Source organism: Equus caballus, chromosome 14 (genome assembly GCF_041296265.1).
Source record: "Equus caballus isolate H_3958 breed thoroughbred chromosome 14, TB-T2T, whole genome shotgun sequence".
NCBI classification, from domain to species: Eukaryota; Metazoa; Chordata; class Mammalia; order Perissodactyla; family Equidae; genus Equus; species Equus caballus.
The window spans coordinates 16459836-16480893 of NC_091697.1; the positions used below are offsets into that span (position 1 = coordinate 16459836).

Genomic DNA, 21058 nt, shown 5'->3' on the forward strand with positions numbered 1-21058 from the left:
GGAATGACCTTGGAGTTTTTCCCCAATGTGGTAGAAATGCACTGGACAGTAAGTAACAAGGAAGTATGAAATCTGCATCAAAGGGAGGGCTCACCCACGTTTTTAATCTTTCTCTTGTAAGACTAGGAAATGATACTGGATTTTAGTAAACCAGTCTAGGAAATGCTGTACTTAGTTGGGATTCTACTTCTCCTACATAAGAGATGTCTTTTTCTTTGTTCCTTGATTTTTAGGCAGAAACAAAATCTTCATGTGTGTATGTTACTTCACTTTGATTTTATAAAATATAGTCAGAATTTGTTGGTGAATTCACTGTTGCCATTGGATAAATATATGTTTTCCAGAATGTCATACAATTGGAATCATACAGGATATAGAATTTTTATGTTGGTTTCTTTCACTTACCAATATTATTTGCGTTTTATCCACATCTTTCCAAGCCTTAATAGCTCATTTATTTTTATCACTGAATAATATTCCATTGTATAGATATACCACAGTTAATTTATCCCTTCCTTTCTTGAAGGATATCTTGGCTGCTTCCAAGTTTTGGTAAATATAAAAAAAATGCCATATATGTGTATTCAGGTTTTTGTGTAGGCATAATTTTTCACTTCGTTTGAGTAAATACAAAGGAATCTGATTGCTGGGTCATGTGATAAGAATATGTTTAGTTTGGTAAGGAACTGACAAACTGTCTTCCAAAGTGGCTGTACCATGTTGCATTTTCTCCAAGAATCAATAGAGTTCCTATTGCTCCACATCCTCCCCAGCATTTGTTGTATTTTGAATACTAACCATTCTGATAATGTGTATAGTGAAATCTCATTGTTGTTTTAATTTGAAATTCTTTTTTATTTTGAGGAAGATTAGCCCTGAGCTAACATCTGCAGCCAATCCTCCCCTTTTTGCTGAGGAAGACTGGCCCTGAGATAACATCCTTGCCTATCTTCTTCTACTGTATATGTGGGATGCCTACCACAACATGACTTGCCAAGCAGTGCCATGTCCGCACCCGTGATCCAAACTGGTGAACCCTGGGCCACCAAAGCGGAACGTGCACACTTACTTAACCGCTGTGCCACTGGGCCAGCCCCTAATTTGAAATTCTTTAAGACATCATGTTGAACGTCTTTTCATATGGTTACTTGTCATCTGTATATCTTTTCTGGTGAGGCGTGTGTTCAGATCATGTGCCCATTTTTAACTGTATTATTTTTTTCTTATTGTTGAGTTATAAGTGTTCTTTGTATATTTTGAATTCCAGTCTATTGTAAGATATGTGTTTTGGAAAGGTTTTCTCTCATCCTGTAGTTTGTCTTTTCATTCTCTTAGCATTATCATTTGCATAGCAGACGTTCTTAATTTTAATGTTCAATTTGTCTATTTTTTTCATGAATTGGGCTCTTGATGTTGTATCAAATATGTGATTACCAGATCAAGATTGTATCCAAGATCACCTAGATTTTATCCTATGTTATCTTCTAAGTTTTTTGTAGTTTTGTGTTTTACATTTAGATGTGTGATCGATTTTAAGGTAGTTTTTGTGAAGCATGTGTGGTCTGTCCATATATATATGACACTGGAAGCTGGATTTCTGGTTTTAGCAGTAGTAGTAGTATTTCAATTTTATAGCTAAACAAACTATACTAATAAGCTATAAACTATATATAACCTTATAAACTAATGGAGTATATGACATTCTGGAGAAAATAACACTATAGAGACAGTAAACAGGTGAGCGGTTGGCAAGGACTGGGGGAGATATGGAGGGGTGAGAAGGTTCAGCAAGGGAGATTTGTAGGGTAGTGACAGTGTTCTTTACGACACGGTGATGACAGACACATACTATTGCACATTCTTCAAAACCCATAGAAGGTACAACACAAACAGTGAACTCTAATGTAAACTATGGACTTTAGTTAATAATAACATACCAATATGTGTTCAGTAAATGTAATAAATAACCACAATATAATAAGATGTAAATAAGAGGACAAACTGTGTGTGGGAGCAGAGGAAGTTCATGGTAACTCTTTGTGCTTTCCAATTGATTTTTCTGTAAACCTATAACTTCCCTAAAAATAAAATCTATTAATTTACTTTTTTTTTTTAGGAAAATTATCCCTGAGCTAACTGCTGCCAATCCTCCTCTTTTTGCTGAGGAAGACTGGCCCTGAGCTAACATCCATACCCATCTTCCTCTACTTTATATGTGGGACGCCTACCACAGCATGGCTTTTGCCAAGCAGTGCCATGTCCACCCCCAGGACCTGAACCAGCGAACCCCCAGCTGCCAAAGTGGAATGTGCGCTCTTAACTGCTGCACCACCGGGCTGGCCGCTATTATTTTTTTAAAGTAAAGGAAAGATTCAGAGGAAAGTGTGAAAATATATACAGCTTTATGTGAGTATTAAATGAGATTATTTTTATCACGCTCTTAGCCCAGTGCCTAGCACTTAATGTATATCAAGATTGGAGCTCTATGGTGGGAGTTTTGATGATGAATATAATAACAATGATAAAATAAAGAAGGATGTACCTCGATCAGTGTGATAAATGCCAATTTATAAACAAAGAACTTCCCCCAAATCAGAGGAATAAATGAATTCTTCTATCAGGGTGGGGGACCGAGGACAACTATGTAAAAAGTTTCCACGGAAATATGTCATTTAATCTGAGATTTGAAGAATAGGGAAACCTTATTAGACAGAGCAGAAGATAAAGTGCTTTCTTAGAGAAGAGATGGCATTTGCAAAGCAATGGATATATATGTAAACTGACAGATTTCAGAAACAGACTAGTAAATATGCTCAAAGCACTGGATACATGGCAAAAATAGGGATAAATTTGAAGTCCAGTAGTTTTTTAATGGCGAGTTACAAATTATCACTTGATTTACATACTAAAAGTTTAAACAAGGAGCACTGGATTTCTTTTACACCAGTTAGCTATTTGCTTTACACATTCAAATGACTAAGTTATTGAAGACTATTTCTAAATTGTTTATTTAGTATGTTGTAGTTCATGAAAATCCATGATTTTAGATGTGATTTAGGATTAAGAAATTTAGGACTAATAGCAGCTACAGATAAATTACTTTATAACTATTTAGCTAAGAACTTTAGGAAATTTTTATTGATTACTTGAACACAAAAAATAGTCAAATATTATACTTTGCCCATTTTCTCCATCAAGAATTTTCCTGAGTGAGGATGAATGAGCTAAATTTTATTTTACTATTGTTGTTAATGTTAATTTATAGCATAATCACTGAAGAGGCAAAAATGGGCATATTTTGGATGGGTGAATGCAAACCACTTTCCAGAAAAATAACTTCCAAGGTTTACATAACAAAAGCACTTTCTATGTATTCATGTGTAATCAGAAACATTGAATAGATTTTTTCTGGATTACATCAAATATTTTCTTATATTTTCTACATGAATAAGTGATAAAAACCTTTCTTAATTATATTTTTATGGACTCTGTGACATACAAATTTCTGACTACAAAAATGAATGTCCATCTAAGAAATCTCTTTATAAATCTGAAATATGTTATAAATTTTTACTATGCTATTTAAAATGTATTTGCTTGACCTCATACTTTGTTACTAAAATGTATTTGCTATTTACTTGACTCTTGTTGATAGTTTATTATAATATATTTCTCTAAGTAAAATATCATCAACTTCCAAAAAGAAGAATGAAGATTTCTTAGTTTGAACAATATTACGTATTAAAATTAATTGCAGGTATTATCCCTAACAAATTAGTTGATTATCCTATAAATTAGAACACATAAAAGATGTTTATTATTCCCACTATATTTAATATACTGTATAGAATGTTTAATGCTTTCAGGAAAGTAACTGAAATGATTTTAAAGATTAGAAGAATAAAGAAAATAATGTTCACTTAGCTGTGGTTGCCATAATTATTTATTTATTAAAAAACAACTGAAATCACAAAAATTATTCAAGTTAGTGAAGCAGTTCAGGAAGATTATTGGCTCTACTTATGAAGATTTACTTTCATCAACAAATGACCACAAAAAACATTCAAAATAAGATAATATTCTCAAGAGCAAAAACATACAAAATAACTTAAAAACTATAAGTTAAGCTAAACCTTTTGTTTGAATAGAATGTGAAACATTAATGAAATCATAAAATATGGAGAGATACTGCTTACTTTTGGTAAGGATATCACTTCTCATGCAAATTAGTGCATAAATTTAATGAAAAACATTAAAATGTAGATTCAGAATCTTTGGGAAACTTGTTTTAACTTTGTGCAAAATTTATATAGTAAAAAATGATGACTATATAAATAATTGAAGGGTAGAGTGTGAAGAAATACTAGATATTAAGATTTTCTAATACATATTTGTAAACAAACTGAGGAAGTGATGTATCTGAAATCAGTCAACTTGAGCAGTGGAACGTAGGAAAGAATTTAGAGAGAGATCAGTATACAGTAAGATTTAAAATGTAATGTGTAAGCCACAAATCAATGCTTAAGGCTCAGTTTCTTATTGGTTGGTGTAAATATAAAGGAACAGCATGAGGAAGATCTTTGCAATGATGTAATGTCTATTTTGACTGCAGTAGCTGTTCTAGAAATCTGCACATGTAACAAAATTATTTCGAACTATAGAACACACACACAGTAACACTGTTAATTTTCTGGTTTTGATATGGTGCTATCTTTATGTAAGATGAAACCACTGGAATTTTCAGTTTTGGCATGACTGTGAGGAAATTCACAGACCTGCTCCCCATTGAACCTGGTGAAAATTATCAAAAATAACAAAACAGTCAGAGTTTCTGGAAATGGCTCTGAAGGAATACAGCAAGTAAAGAAATGTTTAGTAAGAAAATCTACTAAAACTCGGTGAAAAGTGTGAACGTCTGTGGTATTTCACCAAGATGTGTGTCCTCTTGTCACACTTTCAGTTTAGTGTGACAGAATCTCTGCTGCAGACAGGCACAGCTTAAAATGTGAGACTTCCTCTCCCTCCAGCTGTTTGTCAGAGACATATCTTCCTGGGAGAAGGAGGAAGTCAGAAACCCTCATCCCACCCCTCAAGAAAAGTACAAAAGGGGTTAGAGACTCTCTTTTTTCACCCCACACCCAAGCATGGGAAGGAGACTCTGCTGAAAATACTCAGGCCCCAAGTTTCCTTGTCCAAGCTCATTAAGCAGAGGTTTCATGCTGAGAGAGGCAAAATGAGCAGAACTGCTGTTTCCACCATCAAAAGAATGCTCAGTTTCTAAAGTAATGACGTCATAGAGAAGGGTACCGTTGTCCCCACACCAACTCCAGAGGACTTTTTCAGAGATTTTTCCCACAGAAAGGATCAGGAAATAGAACAGAGAGCTTCAAACCCCTCCCTGAAGGAACTGACAGCATTTGTAGCAGAACCTGGAGTTGTTCAAGCATAAGGGCACTCTCAAGAGCAATGAAAGTTATGATGAATGGCAATTGGAATGATAATGATAGAATTATTGCAGGTATAAGCTAACCTGTAGAAAAGTCATGGTAAAAATGCTAAAAACAAAAGAGAAGGCAAAAAGCTTAAAAGCAACAGGAGAAAAATGGCCTGTCATTTACAAGTGAACCTCAATATGATTAACAGCTGAGGTCTCAAGAGAAGTAATGGAGACCAAAAAGCTATAGGATAACATATTCAAAGTGCTCAAAGAAAAACGTCAACTAAGAATCCTATATCCAGTAAAGTTACTTTTCAAAAAGAAGGTGAAATGAAGACATTCTTGGGTAAAAAAAAAATAAGAGAGTTTGTTTCTAGGAGATATGTTTTAAGTGAAAAAGTAAAGGAAGTTTTTGAGATAAAAACAAGTGACTACATATTTTGAATCCCTGAGAGAACTGGTAAAAGAACACTGGTAAATGAAAGTATGTAATTATAAAAGACAGCGTGAATACCCATCTTGTGTTTTCTCCTATTAATTGATATAAAAATGAATTTTATAATACAATATGTATATATAAACTATTATTGGGCAAATATCCTATTTAAATGTAATATATTTGACACCACCAGTACAGCGGAGGTGACAGGTAACAAAGCTGTATGGGCAAAACAAACGTCTCTAGGTGCTAACCACAATAGACAAGAATAAAGAAAAAATGAGAAACTAGAAAGTTAATATAAAAAAGATTTAAATATATGCTTGTTCTCCTTTCTTATCTTAACTTCTTTAAAATACATAAATCTATATGAAACGATAATTATAACTATGTATTCTTGGGTCTTTAATAGTCAAGATGTACTATATGTGAAAGTAATTCCACCAAAAAGAAGAAGAGAGAATAAAGGAATAATATTTCTACACCACACTGGAATTAAGTTATTAGAAATCTGAAGCTATTTTGTAAAAGTAAAGATTAAAGGAACTAGAAAGCTACTTTAGAATATATTCACTTAATGCAAAAGAAAGCAGTAAAAGCAAAATAGTGGTACATGGGCAATATAGAAAAAGACCCTGAAAGTTGCAAACATAAACCCATCTATATTCATCAATAGCATTAACCGTGAATTTATTGAGGAATCCAATCAAAAGGCAGAGAATCTCAGCTGGGATTTTAAAAGGAAATCTAAATTTACTCTGTATACTACAGACACACTTTAAATTTGAGATACACCCATGTTTTACTTCAAATGATGGAAAACAATTTATCACAGTAACCATAGGAAAGTTGAAGCAGATGTACTAATGTCAGACAAAATAGATTTTATTTTTATTTATTTATTTTGTGGGGAAGATTGGCCCTTACTCTAACATCTGTTGCCAATCCTCCTCTTTTTGCTGAGGAAGATTGTTGCTAAGCTAACATTTGTGCCAATCTTCCTCTACTTTGTGTGGAATGCCACCACAGCATGGCTGGACAAGCAGTGCTCGGTCCACACCTTGGATGTGAATCCATGAACCCTGGGCTGCAGGAACAGCATGCATGAACTTAACCACTATGCCACTGGGCAGGCTCCCTAAAAAGTCTTTAAAACATAAAATAGGGGCCAGCCCTGTGGCAGAGTGGTTCACAATCTCCACTTCAGCTGCCTAGGGTTTTGCTGTTTTGGATCCCCAGCATGGACTCAGCATCACTCATCAGGCCATGCTGAGGTGGTATATCCCACATAGCACAACTGGAAGGACCTGCAAGTAGAACATACAAGTATGTACTGGGGTGGAGGGCTTTGGGGATAAAAAGAAGAAGAAAAGGAAGAGGAAGAAAGGTAGATTGGCAACAGATCTTAGCTCAGGTGTCAAACTTTAAAAAAATTAAAAAACAGGAAAGAAATGACTAGATGTAAAAGCTACATTGTATAATTATAAAAGGGTATATCCATGAGAAATATATAAAAAGTTATAAACATATATGCACCTAACCTAACATAATAGAACCCAAGTATATCAAGCAAAAATATATACTAATTAATTTAAAAAGATAATTCAAACAAAAACTATTGAAGACCCAATGATCTTAATCCAAAGGTGAATATAACAACAAGGCAGAAGGTCAAAAGAAAATAGAAGGCTGGAACAACACTATAAACCGACTATACCTAACAGATTAAACAAGAAAAAAAAAGCATCCAAATCAGATAGGAAGAAATAAATCTGCTTTTGTTTGCAGATGACATGTTTTTATATATAGAAAACCCTAAATATGCCAAAAAATAACCCGTTGGAACTGATAAAATCAACAAAGTTGCAGAATACAATATCAATATGGAAAAATCAGTGGCATTTTTATACACTAACAATAAACTCTCTGAAAAGAAATTAAGAAAATAATCCCATTTAGAGTACCATAGTGAAAATAAAATACTTAAGAGTAAATACATCCTTGGATGTGAAACTTCTGTACACCAAAACTATAAGATATTGATTAAAGAAATCGAAAAAGACACAAAGAAATGAAAAGTTTTTCCATGTTCATGGATCGGAAGAATTAATATTGTTAAAATGTCCATACTACTCAAAGGAATCTACAGGTTCAATGCGATCGCTATCAAAATTCTAATGGATTTTTTCTCAACGAGAGAAAAAATCCTAAAATTTTTGTGAAACTTAGAAAATATCTCAAATAGCCAGAGCAATCCTGAGAAAGAAGAACAATTCTTTAAATAATTTCAAGCTATATTACAAAGTTATAGAAATCATGACATGATGATACTGGTATAAAAACAGACACATAGTCCAATGGAACAGAGCAGAGAGCCAAAAATAAACCCAGGCATAAAAGGTCAACTAATCTTTGACAAGGATATCAAGAACACCAAATGGGGAATAGACAGTCTCTTCGATAAGAGGTGCAGGGAAAACTGGTTATCCATATGTAAAAGAATGAAATTGGATACTTATACTATGCAAAAAAACTAAAGCAGATTAAAGTATTAAATGAAAGACCTGAAACCATAAAACCCCTAGAAGAAAATATGGGGAAAATCTCCATGACACTCTTCTTGGCAATTGTTTTATGTAGAAGGAACTAAAAGCAAAGGTAACAAAAGCAGAAATCAACAAGTGGGAGTACATCAACCTCAAAAGCTTCTGCATAATATACAATAAAAAACATGGACAGGGAGCCTATGGGAGGGAAGAAAATATTTGCAAAACATATAGCTTTGATAAGGGGTTAATATCCAAAATATATAAGGAACTCCTACAACTCAATAGCAAAAGTAAAAAAAAAATTAAAAAATTGGCAAAGTGTCTGAATAGACATTTTTCAAAATAAGACACATATATATCCAACAGGCATGACAAAGTTGTTCAGGGCCGACCCCACGGCCAAGTGGTTAAGTTCACATGCTTCATTTCAGCGGCCCAAGGTTTCACTGATTCAGATCCTGGGCAGACATAGGACCACTCATCAAACCATGATGAGGTGGCATCCCACATAGCAAAACCAGAATGACCTACAATGAGAATATATAACTAGGTACTGGGGGACTTTGGGGAGGAGAAAGAAAGAAAATAAATGATTGGCAACAAATGTTAGCTCAGATGCGAATCTTTAAAAAAAAAACAGCTGTCCAATATCACTAATAATCAGAGAAATAGAAATGAAAACAATGAGATTTTTATCTTACTCCTATTAGGATGGCTATTATAAAAAAAACGCAAGACTTGTGTTAAAAATGTTGTGGAGAAAAGAATATTCTTGTATACTGTTGGTGGGAATGTAAAGTGGTACAGTCATTATGGAAAACAATATGGAGGTTCCTCACAAAATTAAAAATAGGGTGCTCTCATGGCCCTGCAATTCCTCTTCTGGGTATATATCAAAAGGAAAAAAAATCAAGATTTCAAAGACATATCTGCAGATCCATATTCACTGCAACATTATTCACTATAGCCAAAATATGGAAACAATTTGAGCATCCATCAGTGGATGATTATGTCAAGAAAATGGGGTATACAAATATACAGTGGAATATTATTCAGTCATAACAAACAATAGAATATTGTCATTTGGAACAAAATGGAAAAACCTAGAGGACATTCTCCTAAGTGGAGTAATTAAGATACAGAAAGACAAATATTGTAATACCTTATAGCAGGATTCTAAAACAAGTCAAAATTGCAGAGTCCATAAGCTATAAAATTAAAGTTATATAAAATTTATAATATATGAAAATATTTGACTGCAGAAAAAAGTGTATAAAAACAAAATTGTTGCAAAAGGGTATTAATAGAAACAAACCATGGTGGAAGAAATTTTCCTAAAATATTAATCATCTTACATGTAAGCAAATTCAAACATGGTTAACAAACGTACAGATTTTTAAAACACTCCAATCTAACAATATGTTATTCACAAGAGCTGTGTTTTAAAACACAAACACATAAAACTATTTAATTATAAAAGATATTCCCATTACACGTATTTTATGAAAAGTAACTGTTGTATGAAATTAATTTGAGAAAAAGGTATAAAATAGACAACTAATGGGGCCAGCCCCATAGCAGAGTGCTTAAGGTCACATGGTCTGCTTTGGTGGCCCGGGGCTCATTGGTTCAGATCCTGGGCACAGACCTAGCACTGCTCATCAGGAAATGCTGTTGCAGCATCTCACATAAAAGACATAGAGTGATCTACAACTAGGATATACGGATATGTATTTTACATATCTTTACATACATATATGGGCTGTAGGGAGAAAGAAAAAAAATGAGGAAAAGTGAGACCAGATGTTAGCTCAGGGCCAATCTTCCATACCACCCCAACAAAAGGCAATTAAAAATAAATCCAGGTAGTATTCAAGAAGATATGAAAATCAAGAATTTATGTATATCCACAGTAACCTTCAAAGTTTTATTTTAAAAATTCTCAATAATTAAAAAATACAATTAGGGCTGGCCTCATGGTGTAGTGCTTAAAGTTTGGCATACTCCATGTTGGCAGCCTGGGTTCATAGGTTTGGAGCCTGGCCACAGACCTACACAGCTCATTGAACATGCTGTTGCAGTGACCCATATACAAAATAGAGGAAGACTGGAACATAGGTTAGCTTAGGGTGAATATTCCTCTGCAAAAAATTTTTACATATATAATTAAAAAATTCACATGGATGGAACATTTGACAGGTTAGGTGGACACAAAATAGTAAACATATTTTAGAAGTGCATGGTGAAGTAAGAATGTTAGCAAAAATATATAAAATGAATGAGCAGAGTACATTTAAATTATTTTATGTTAAAAATTCAAATATCCAAAATTTGTAGAAGTACTAGACAGCTAATGAGAACATTTCAGAAGTTTTGAAATAATTGATAGCATACAATCACTTTCTGATGACAATGTATTTAAAATCTACAATAAAAATGCTTAAACAAAAAAACTAAGTGATTTGAAATTCAAAGTACAATGCTTTATCATTCACATTTTTAAAAGAAAAATGGATTTATGAAGCACTTATATATAAATAAAAAGTAAACTTAAAGTATTTAGAAGGAAGGGTAAAATGCATGTAAAAATAAAAGTTAATAAAATAGAAAACAGTAGATGGAATCAAGACTGTTAAAATATGGTTCTGGAAAATCTTAACCATAGAAGCAACTAGAAAAACTGATCTATAAATAAAAGAAAGACAAAAATATATATTAGGTGCAAGGAAAATGTCAAAATACAGACTGTAACATTTCAGAGAGAATATATCTTTAAAATTTTTCAGACAGTGTGACAAAATTTTTGTCCAAGAACTTAACACTAAGAAATGGTTAACTTAGAAGAGTGACATTAGCAACATGGCAGAGTGAGATGTTCTCTTGATCTCTCTCCCTTTGAACTACAACTAAATAGATATTCATTAATCAGCTGAAGATACCCACACAGCACAACAGGACGCCTGAGAGACCCACGAAGCTATACATCTGAAGGGGGATGGACTGGGCCTCTGGGAAGTAGTGGAGATAGGTGAGCACTCTCTAACTCTTCCTTGAAGCTGTGTGAAAATGCTGTGAACACCATCTCAGCTGGGAGCACCCATGGTACCGCTGTGGACCAAGAAGTGGTAATGCACCTCAATGCAACTGTAAGAAGAAGTACCAATATCCCTGAGACCATGTGCAAACAATTTCCCAACCAACAGGAGAACTCTCCATGCCACTATGGTCCCAACAAGTTCCCCAGGCTTGGATGACACGAAGAAGCCCTGTCCACCAAGCATATTGGCCAGCATGACTGTAATAAGAGGAGGCAGCAGATCTACATTCATACAAACTCTCTCTTGGCCAGTGGGATTGCCCATAGTGCCACTGCAGCCCCACAAGTGGGAACACACCTCAGCGTGATTGTAAGAAGCGGCAGCAGTAGCCCTGAGCCTGAGAGCAAACACTTTCCCAGCTGAGGGACTGCCCACCATATCCCCACAGCATCCAGCAGATGTTGTAGGATCAGAAACACAGCTCCTGCTTCTCCTCAGCAGTAGCAGGTGGAATCTGCAACCTGATACTACCACAACTATGCTGGCAAAGGATTTGTTCACCAAACACCATGAGAAACTACAGGAACAATTCAGAGCAGAAGGATAATAAAAAGACTCCAGAATCCAACCCTGACGTCCCAGAAATTTACAATCTAAATGACAGAGAATTCAAAATATCTATCATAAAGAAACTCAACAGGTTACAAGAAATCTCAGAGGGAGAGTTCAGTGAGCTCAGGACTAAAATTAATCAGAAGAAGGAATACTTCACCAAAGAGATTGAAACTATAAAAAAAAACAAAGCAGAAATTCTAGATATGAAGAACACAATTAATGGGTTAAAAATAATCTAGAATACTTAAAAAAGTGACATTATGAAGTAAAGAATTAGTGACTTGGAGGCTAGAAATATAAAAATGTGTCAGGTAGAGAAGCAGAAATAATTAAGAGTTGTTTTAAATGAAGGAACTCTTTGAGAAATATCCAGCTAAATTAGGAAAAGCAACGTAAGGATTAAAGGCATTCCAGAGGGAGAAGAGGGGGAGAAAGGAGCAGAGAGCTTCTTCAAAGAAATAATAGCTAGACCTTCCCAAACCTGGAGAAGGAACCAGACTTACAAATACATGAAGCCAATAGAACTCCTAATTACGTTAATACTAAAAGACCTTGTCCAAGGCACATAACAGTAAAACTGATAAAAGTAAATGACAGAGAAAAAATATTAAGGGCAGCCAGGCAGAAGAAAATAACCTAGAAAGGAACCCAGATAGGATCAGGCTTTCAGCAGATTTCTTGGCAGAACCTTTACAGGCTAGAAGAGAAAGAAATGATATATTCAAAATACTGAAAGACAAAAATTTTCAGCAAAGAATACTCTATCCAGTGAAACTATCCTTCAGATATGATGGAGAAATAGAAGCTTTTCCATATAAACAAAAGTTGTGGCAATTCACTCCCACTAGTCCTCCCCTAAAAGAAATCGTCAAGGATGCCTTCACACCTGAAACAGAAAGGCAAAAGTCGATAAAGATTTGAGCAAGGAGATAAATAAACAGATAAGGTCAGAAAATTGCAGCTCTCTTTCAGAACATGATAGCAAATACTTAATTATAACGAGAAAGATAAAGGGGAGGAAAGCATCAAAAGAAACTATAAACACTTCAAATTACTCACAAACTGACAACACAAAATAGAATAATTTGTGACAACAATAACTCAGAGGGAGAAGGGGATAGGGATGGAACCTGCTTCAGCTAGTGGAGATAAGACACTATCAGAAAATGGACTATCTCATCTATGAGATCTTTTCTACAAACCTCATAGTAACCAATAAACAAAAAATCAGAGCAGAGCCACAATTCACAAAAAGAGAGAAAGCTGAGAAAACTGCCACATAAAACCAACAAAATGAAATGGAAGTCAGAAATACAAGGGAAGAGAAATAATGGAAATATAGAACAACCAGAAAACAGAAGATAAATGGCAGTATTAAGCCCTCGTATATAAATAACCATTCTAAATGTAAACGGACTGAATTCTCCAATCAAAAGACACAGAGTAGGGGCCAGCCTGGTGGTGCAGTGGTTAAGTTCACATGTTCCGCTTCTCGGCGGCCCTGGGTGTCCTGGTTCGCATCCCGGGTGCGGACATGGCACTGCTTGGCAAAAGCCATGCTGCGGTAGGCGTCCCACATATAAAGCAGAGGAAGATGGGCATGGATAGCTCAGGGCCAGTCTTCCTCAGCAAAAAGAGGAGGATTGGCAGTAGTTAGCTGAGTGCTAATCTTCCTCAAAAAAAAAAAAGACACAGAGTAGCTGGATGAATTAAAAAACAAGATGCTGCCTCCAGGAAACACATCTCAGCTATAAATATAAACATAGGCGCAGTGGGAAGGGATGGAAGACAATACTCCAAGAAAATGGCAAGCAAAAGAAAGGTGGTGTTGCCATACTATTATCAGACAAAGCAGAGGTCGGGATAAAAAAGACAATGAGAGACAAAGAGGGGCAATATATAATGACAAAAGGGACTTTCCACCAAGAGGACATAATAACTATGAATATATGTACACTTAACACAGGAGTGCCCAAATATATAAAGCAACTATTAAAAGACCCAAAGGGGGAAATTAACAGCAACATGATAACAGTATGGGACCTCAACACCCCACTTACATCAATGGATAGATCATCCAGACAGAAATTCAACAAGGAAATAGTGGATTTAAATGAAAAATTGATCAGACAGACTTAATATACAGAGCACATTCAATCCAAAAACAGCAGAATGCACATTCTTCTCAAGTCATATGGAACATGTTCAAAGATAGACCATATGCTAGGAAATAAGGCAAGTCTCAATAAATTTAAGAAGATTGAAATCATATCAAACACCTTTTCCAACCAGAACGCTATGACACTAGAAATCAACTACAAGCAAAAAGCTGGGAAAGTCACAAATACGTGGAGAATAAATAACGTGCAACTGAATGACCATTGGTTCAATGAAGAAATCAAAGGAGAAATTAAAAAGTACCTGGATATAAATGAAAATGAAAATGCAACATACCAACGCTTATGGGATGCAGCAAAATAAGTTATATGAGAGAAATTCATAGCAATACAGGCCCGCATTGACAAACAATAAAAATCTCAAGTAAGTAATCTTAAATGACACCTAACAGAGCTAGAAAAAGAAGAACAAAGCCCAAAGTCATAAGATGGAGGGAAATAATACAAATTCTAGAAGAGATAAATGAAATACAGACTTAAAAAACTGTAGAAGTAATCAATGAGAAACCAAAAGCATTTTCTTTGAGAAGATAAACAAAATTGACAAATGCTTAGCCAGACTCACTAAGAGAACAAGAGAGAAGCCTCAACTAAATAAAATTAGAAATGAAAGAGGAGAAATTACAATGGATATTGCAGAAAAACAAAGGGTTACAAGAGAATACCATGAAAAACTATATGCCCACAAATTGTATAACCTAGAACAAATGGATAAATTCTTAGACCCATACAACCTTCCAAAAATGAACTAAGAAGAAATAGAGAATCTGAATAGATCATCACAAGTAAAGAGATTGAAACATTAATCAAAACCTCCCAAAAAGGAAAACTCCAGGATGAGATGGCTTCTCTGGAGAACTCTAACAAACATTCGAAAAGATTTAAGGGGATGGCCCAGTGGCCACGTGGTTAAGTTCACGTGCTCTGCTTCAGTGGCCCAGGGTTTCACTGGTTCGGATCCTGGGCGTGGACATGGCACCACTCATCAGACCACATTGAGGCAGCATCCCACATTGTAGAACTAGAAGGACCCACAACTAAAATACACAATGATGTACTGGGAGGATTTTGGGAGAAAAAGGAGGAAAAAGAAAGGAGACTTAATACCTATCCTTCTCAAACTCTTCTAAAAATTTGAAGAAGATAGTAGGCTCTCAAACTCATTCTGTGAGGCCAAATTATCCTGATAACAAAACCAGGCAACAGCAGCACAAAGAAAAAAAATTACAGGGCAACATTGCTAATAAACATAGATGCAAAAATCCTCAACAAAATATTGGCAAACCAAATACAGCAGTACATTAAAAGGATCATACACCACAATCAAGTGGATTGTATACCAGGGATGTAGGGAAGTTTCCACAGCCGCAAATCAACTAATGTGATACACCACATTAACAAATGCGAATAAAAATCACATGATGATCTCAATAGATGCAGAGATCTCAAGAAAACAGGAATAGAAGGAAAGTACCTCAATACAATAAAGGCCATAGATGACAAACTCATAGCCAACGTCAAACTTCATGGTGAAAAACTAAAAGCCATCCCTCTGAGTAACAGTAAAGAGAGAAGAGCCCATTCTCACCACTCCTATTCAATATAGCACTGGGGATTTTGGCCAGGACAACTAGTCAAGAAAAAGAAATAAAAGGAATTCAAATTGGAAAGAAGGAATGAAACTCTCGCTGTTTGTGGATAACATAATTCTATATATAGAAAACCTTAAAAATGCAACAGAAAACTGTTAGAAATAATCAACAACTACAGTAAAGTTGGAGGGTACAAAATCAACTTAGAAAATTCAGTTGCATTTCCATACACTAATAACAAACTAGCAGAAAGAGAAGTCAAGAAGACAATCCCATTTACAATTGCAACAAAAAGAATAAAACTTTCCAGAACAAATTTGACTAAAGAGGTGAAAGACCTATACACTGAAAATTCTAAGGCATTATTGAAGGAAATTGAAGAAGATATAATGAAATGAAGAGATATTCCATGCTCTCGAATTGGAAGAATAAACATGGTTTAAATGTCCATATTTCCTAGAGCAATCCAGAGATTCCATGCAATCCCAATAAAAATCCTAATGACATTCTTCACAGAAATAGAACAAATGTTTCTAAAATTTATATAAAACAACAAAAGATCTTGAATAGCCAAAGTAATTCTGAGAAAAAGAAAAAAGCTAGAGGCATCACAGTCCCTGATTTCAAAATATACTAGAAAGCTATAGTAATTAAAACAGCATGGGGCCAGCCCAGTGGTGCAGTGGTTATGTTTGCACGTTCCGCTTTGGCAGCCCAGGATATGCTGGTTCGCATCCGGGTGCAGACATGGCACCGCTTGGTAAGCCATACTGAGGAAGACATCCCACATGTAAAGTAGAGGAATATGGTCACAGATGTTAGCTCCGGGCCAGTCTTCCTCAGCAAAAAGAGGAGGATCAGCAGCAGATGTTAGCTCAGGGCTAATCTTCCTCAATAAGAAAAAAAAAAACCCAGCATGGTACTGGCACAAAAACAGACACACAGATCAATGGAACAGAACTGAAAGCCCAGAATTAAAACCAGAAAACCACACACACACCTATTGACGGTTAATCTTTGACAAAGGAGCCAAGAACATACATTGGGGAATGGAAAGTCAAAAATGGTGCTGGGAAAACAGGACAGCAACTTGCAAAAGAATGAAAGTTGACCGTTATCTTGCACCATACACAAAAATTAACTCAAAATGGATTAAAGACTTGAAACTGTAAAACTCCTAAGAGACAATATAGGCAGTAGACTCTTTGTATTCAGTCTTAGAAGCATCTTTTTGAATACCCTGTCTACTCAGGCAAGGGAAACAAAAAGAAAAATAAACAAATGGGACTACATCAGACTAAAAAGCTTCTTCAAGGCAAAGGAAACCACGAACAAAATGAAAAGATAACCCATCGACTGAGAAAATAAAATTTGCAAATCATATATCCAACAAGGGGTTAATTTCCAAAATATATAAAGAACTCATACAACTCAACAACAAAATAACCAACAACCCAATAAAAAACGGGCAGAGGATATGAACTGACATTTTTCTGAAGATGGTATACAGATGGCCCACAGACACATTAAAAGATATCAACATCACTAATTATTAGGGAAATTCAAATCAAAACTACAATGAGATATCACCTTACACCTGTCAGAATGGCTGTAATTACCAAGATAAAAATAAACAAATGTTGGAACAGATGTGGAGAAAGGGGAACACTCATACTCTGCTGGTGGGCATGTAAACTGGTGCCCCCAGGTTGGATGACAGGATGGAGGTTTCTCAAAAAATTAAAAATAGACATACCATATGACCCAGCCATCCCACTACTGGGTGTTTATACAAAGAACTTGAAATCAACAATCCAAAGAGATTTATGGACCCCTATGTTCATTGAAACATTATTGACAATAGCCCCGACACAGAAGCAACCCAAGTGCCCAGCAACTGATGAATGGATAAAGAAGATCGGGTATATATAAACAACAGAATACTACTCAGCCATGAAAGAAGACAAAACCATCCCATTTACAAGAACTCGGATGGACCTTGAGGGTATGATGTTAAGCGAGATAACTCAGACAGAGAAAGACAAATACCGCATGGCTTCACTCATATGTGGAAGATAAACAAACACATGGATAAAGATAACAGATTAATGATTACCAGAGAGGAAGGGGGCTTCAGGTGGGTGAAAGGGATAAAGGGGCGCATATGTATGGTGATGGATAAAAATTAGACTATGGGTGGTGAGCACAATGCAGCCTATACAGAAACTAATAAATCATAATGTACAGCTGAAATTACACAATGTTATAAACCATTATGATCTCAATAAAATAATTGAAAAAAATGGTTAACTTATTTAAAATAAGAATTATGAATTTGCTTTGGATAAAGGGGAAAACATAAATTAACCAATCAATTTTTAAAATATTCTGAATAAATGTACGTAACTTAAAATTTGTAATGTAAACCATTTTTAAATGTACAGTACAGTCAGATTAGGTTTATTCACATTGTTGTGAAATAATCATCAGTATCCATCTCCAAAACCTTTCATCATCCTAAACTATACCTCTGGACCCATTAAGCAATAACTCTTCATTGCTTTATTTCTCTAGCGCCCCTGGAGACCACTATTCTACTTTCTATGAATTTGAATATTCTAGGTACCTTATATAAATGTCTTCTGTGACTAGCTAATTTCACATAACACAGTGTATCCTAGGTTCATCCATGGTGCAGCGTTTACTAGAATTTCATTGCTTCTAAGGCTGAATAATATTTCATTGCATGTATATACTGCATACTGTTTACCCATTCATCCATTGATGGATACTTGGGTTGTTTGCACCTCTTAGCTATTGTGAATAATGTTGGTATGAACATGGGCATAGTAATATATTTTTAAGTCATTGATTTCAATTATTTTGTTGTATATAACCAGACTTGAAATTTCTGAATCATAAAGTAATTCTATGTTTATTTTTTCAAGGAATGGCACCAGCAATGCACAAAGTATCCAGTTTCTTCACATTGTCATTAAGGCATTGTTTCCTGTGTTAGTTTTTTTAATAGTAGCCATCTTCAAATGTGTGAAGTGATATGTCACTGAGGTTTAACTTGCATTTCCCTAGTGATTAGTGATGTAGAGCATCTTTTCACATGCGTTTTGTCTTTCATTTATTTGCTTTGGAAAGAATGTCTATGCAAATCCTCTGTCCATAATTTAATTGAGTTGTTTTTCTTGTTGTTGAGGTATAGGGTTTTACAATATATTCTGGATATTAATACCTTATCAGATATCTGATTTGCAAACATTTTCTCTGATTTTCTGAGTTGCCTTCTCACTGTTTTGATAGTGCCCTTTGATTCACAAAAATTTTTAACTTGGTGAAGTCCAATTTATCTCTCCTTTTGTAAGTTGCCTGTGCTTTTGGTGTCATATCCAAGAAATCATCACCAAATCTCATTCACTGAAGATTTCCCCTATGTTTTCTTCTAAAAGTTTTATAATTTTAGCTCTTAGAGTATTTGATTCATATTTGGTAAATTGTTGTGCATGGTGTAAGGTAAGTGTCCACTTTTATGCTTTTGCATGTGGACATCCAGTTTTCCCAGCAACATTGGTTGAAAAACTGTTTTTTCCCCATTTGATGGTTGACACTCTTGTCAAAATTTATTTGATCATATACGTGAAGGTGATTTCTGGATTCTCTAGTCTATTCTGTTGCTCTACTTGCCTGATTTATGATGTGTATTTTGATTACGGTAGATTCCTTGTAAGTTTTGAAATCAGGGTTGCTTTGGCAATTTGGAGATAATTGAGATTGCATATGAACTTCAGAATGGAATTTTCCATTTCTGCAAAAAAAGTCGTTGCTACTTTGATATGATTTGCTTTGAATTTATATATGTATTTTTTCTTTTTAATAGTATTGACATCATAATATTATTAAGTTTTCCAATCTATTAAAAGGGAATGTATTTACATTTATTTGTCTTCTTTAATTTCTTTCAACAATATTTTTAAAAAATTTCACTGTACAAGTCTTTCATTATGTTCATTAAGTTTATATCTAGGTAATTTGTTCTTTCTATGCTATTCTAAGTGGAATTGTTTACTTAATTTTTTTCTAGTTTTTTTTTGTTAGTGTACGGAAAACCAACTGTTTTATGTGTGTTGACTTTATATTCTGACAGTATTGCATTTTCCTAGTGATTAGTGACGTAGAGCATCTTTACACATGCCTCTTGGCCCTCATTTATATTCTTTGGAACAGTTATTAGTTCTAATAGATTTTTTGAGGATTCTTTAGGGTTTTCTACACATAAATTCATGTCATCTGAAGAGACAGAAAACTTTTCTTTTTCCTTTCTGTTTTTAATCATGTATCAATTTACTAAGAAACAATGTGATGTTATTATCTGCCTGATCTTAAATCCTCCTTTTGGAAGATGAATTTTTTCTTTTTTAATAGAAACATTAGTTCATCTACTTTATTAGCCACATCAGAATCTGTATTATTACTTTTCAGTTTGGAAATCTAATTGCTTGAGCCATTCTCTAAAGGAACCAAGTAGCAGTGTGAAGACTCACCATGCGGTGGCAACTGAAAGTCCAAAACCCAACATCACACAGACTTGTATTGGGCATGTCCAAAAATTTACACAGACAGCTACCTTGTAGGTAGCAACAGGAAACAAAAGAGCTGCAAACCCCCACTGTTTACAGGTGACATGATCCTATATATAGAAAACCCTACAGAATCCATCAGAAAACTATTAGAAATAAATAACAACTACAGTAAAGTTGTGGGGTACAAAATCAGCTTACAAAGATCAGTTGTATTTCTGTACTCTAATAATGAACTTACAGAAAGAGAACTCAAGAATACAATTCCATTTACAATAGCAAAAAAAGGACAAACTATCTAGGAATAAATTTAACCAAGGAGGTGAAGGATTTATACAGTGAAAACTATAGGACATTATTGAAAGAAATAAATAATGACACAAAGAGATGGAAAAAGATTCCATGCACATGGATTGGAAGAATAAACATAGTTAAAATGTCCGTACGAGTCAAAGCAATCTAAAGATTCAATGAAATCCCAATCAGAATCCCAACGACATTCTTCATGGAAATAGAACACTCTTAAAATTCATATGGGGCAACCAAAGACCCTATATTGCTAAAGTAATCCTGAGAAAAAAGAACAAAGCTGGAGGCATCACAATCCCTGACTTCAAAATGT

At 34.7% G+C, this 21058-nt stretch overlaps 1 long non-coding RNA gene across 1 annotated transcript in view; it reads left to right on the top strand.

Moving 5' to 3' along the window:
- Nucleotides 1-2116: 2116 nt before the first annotated feature.
- The window catches only part of LOC138917234 (uncharacterized), a 49838-nt gene continuing 30896 nt past the window's right edge, over nucleotides 2117-21058 (top strand). The window contains exon 1 of the long non-coding RNA XR_011424962.1: nucleotides 2117-2406. This is a non-coding gene — a long non-coding RNA (uncharacterized lncRNA). The remainder of the gene's footprint in view (nucleotides 2407-21058) is intronic.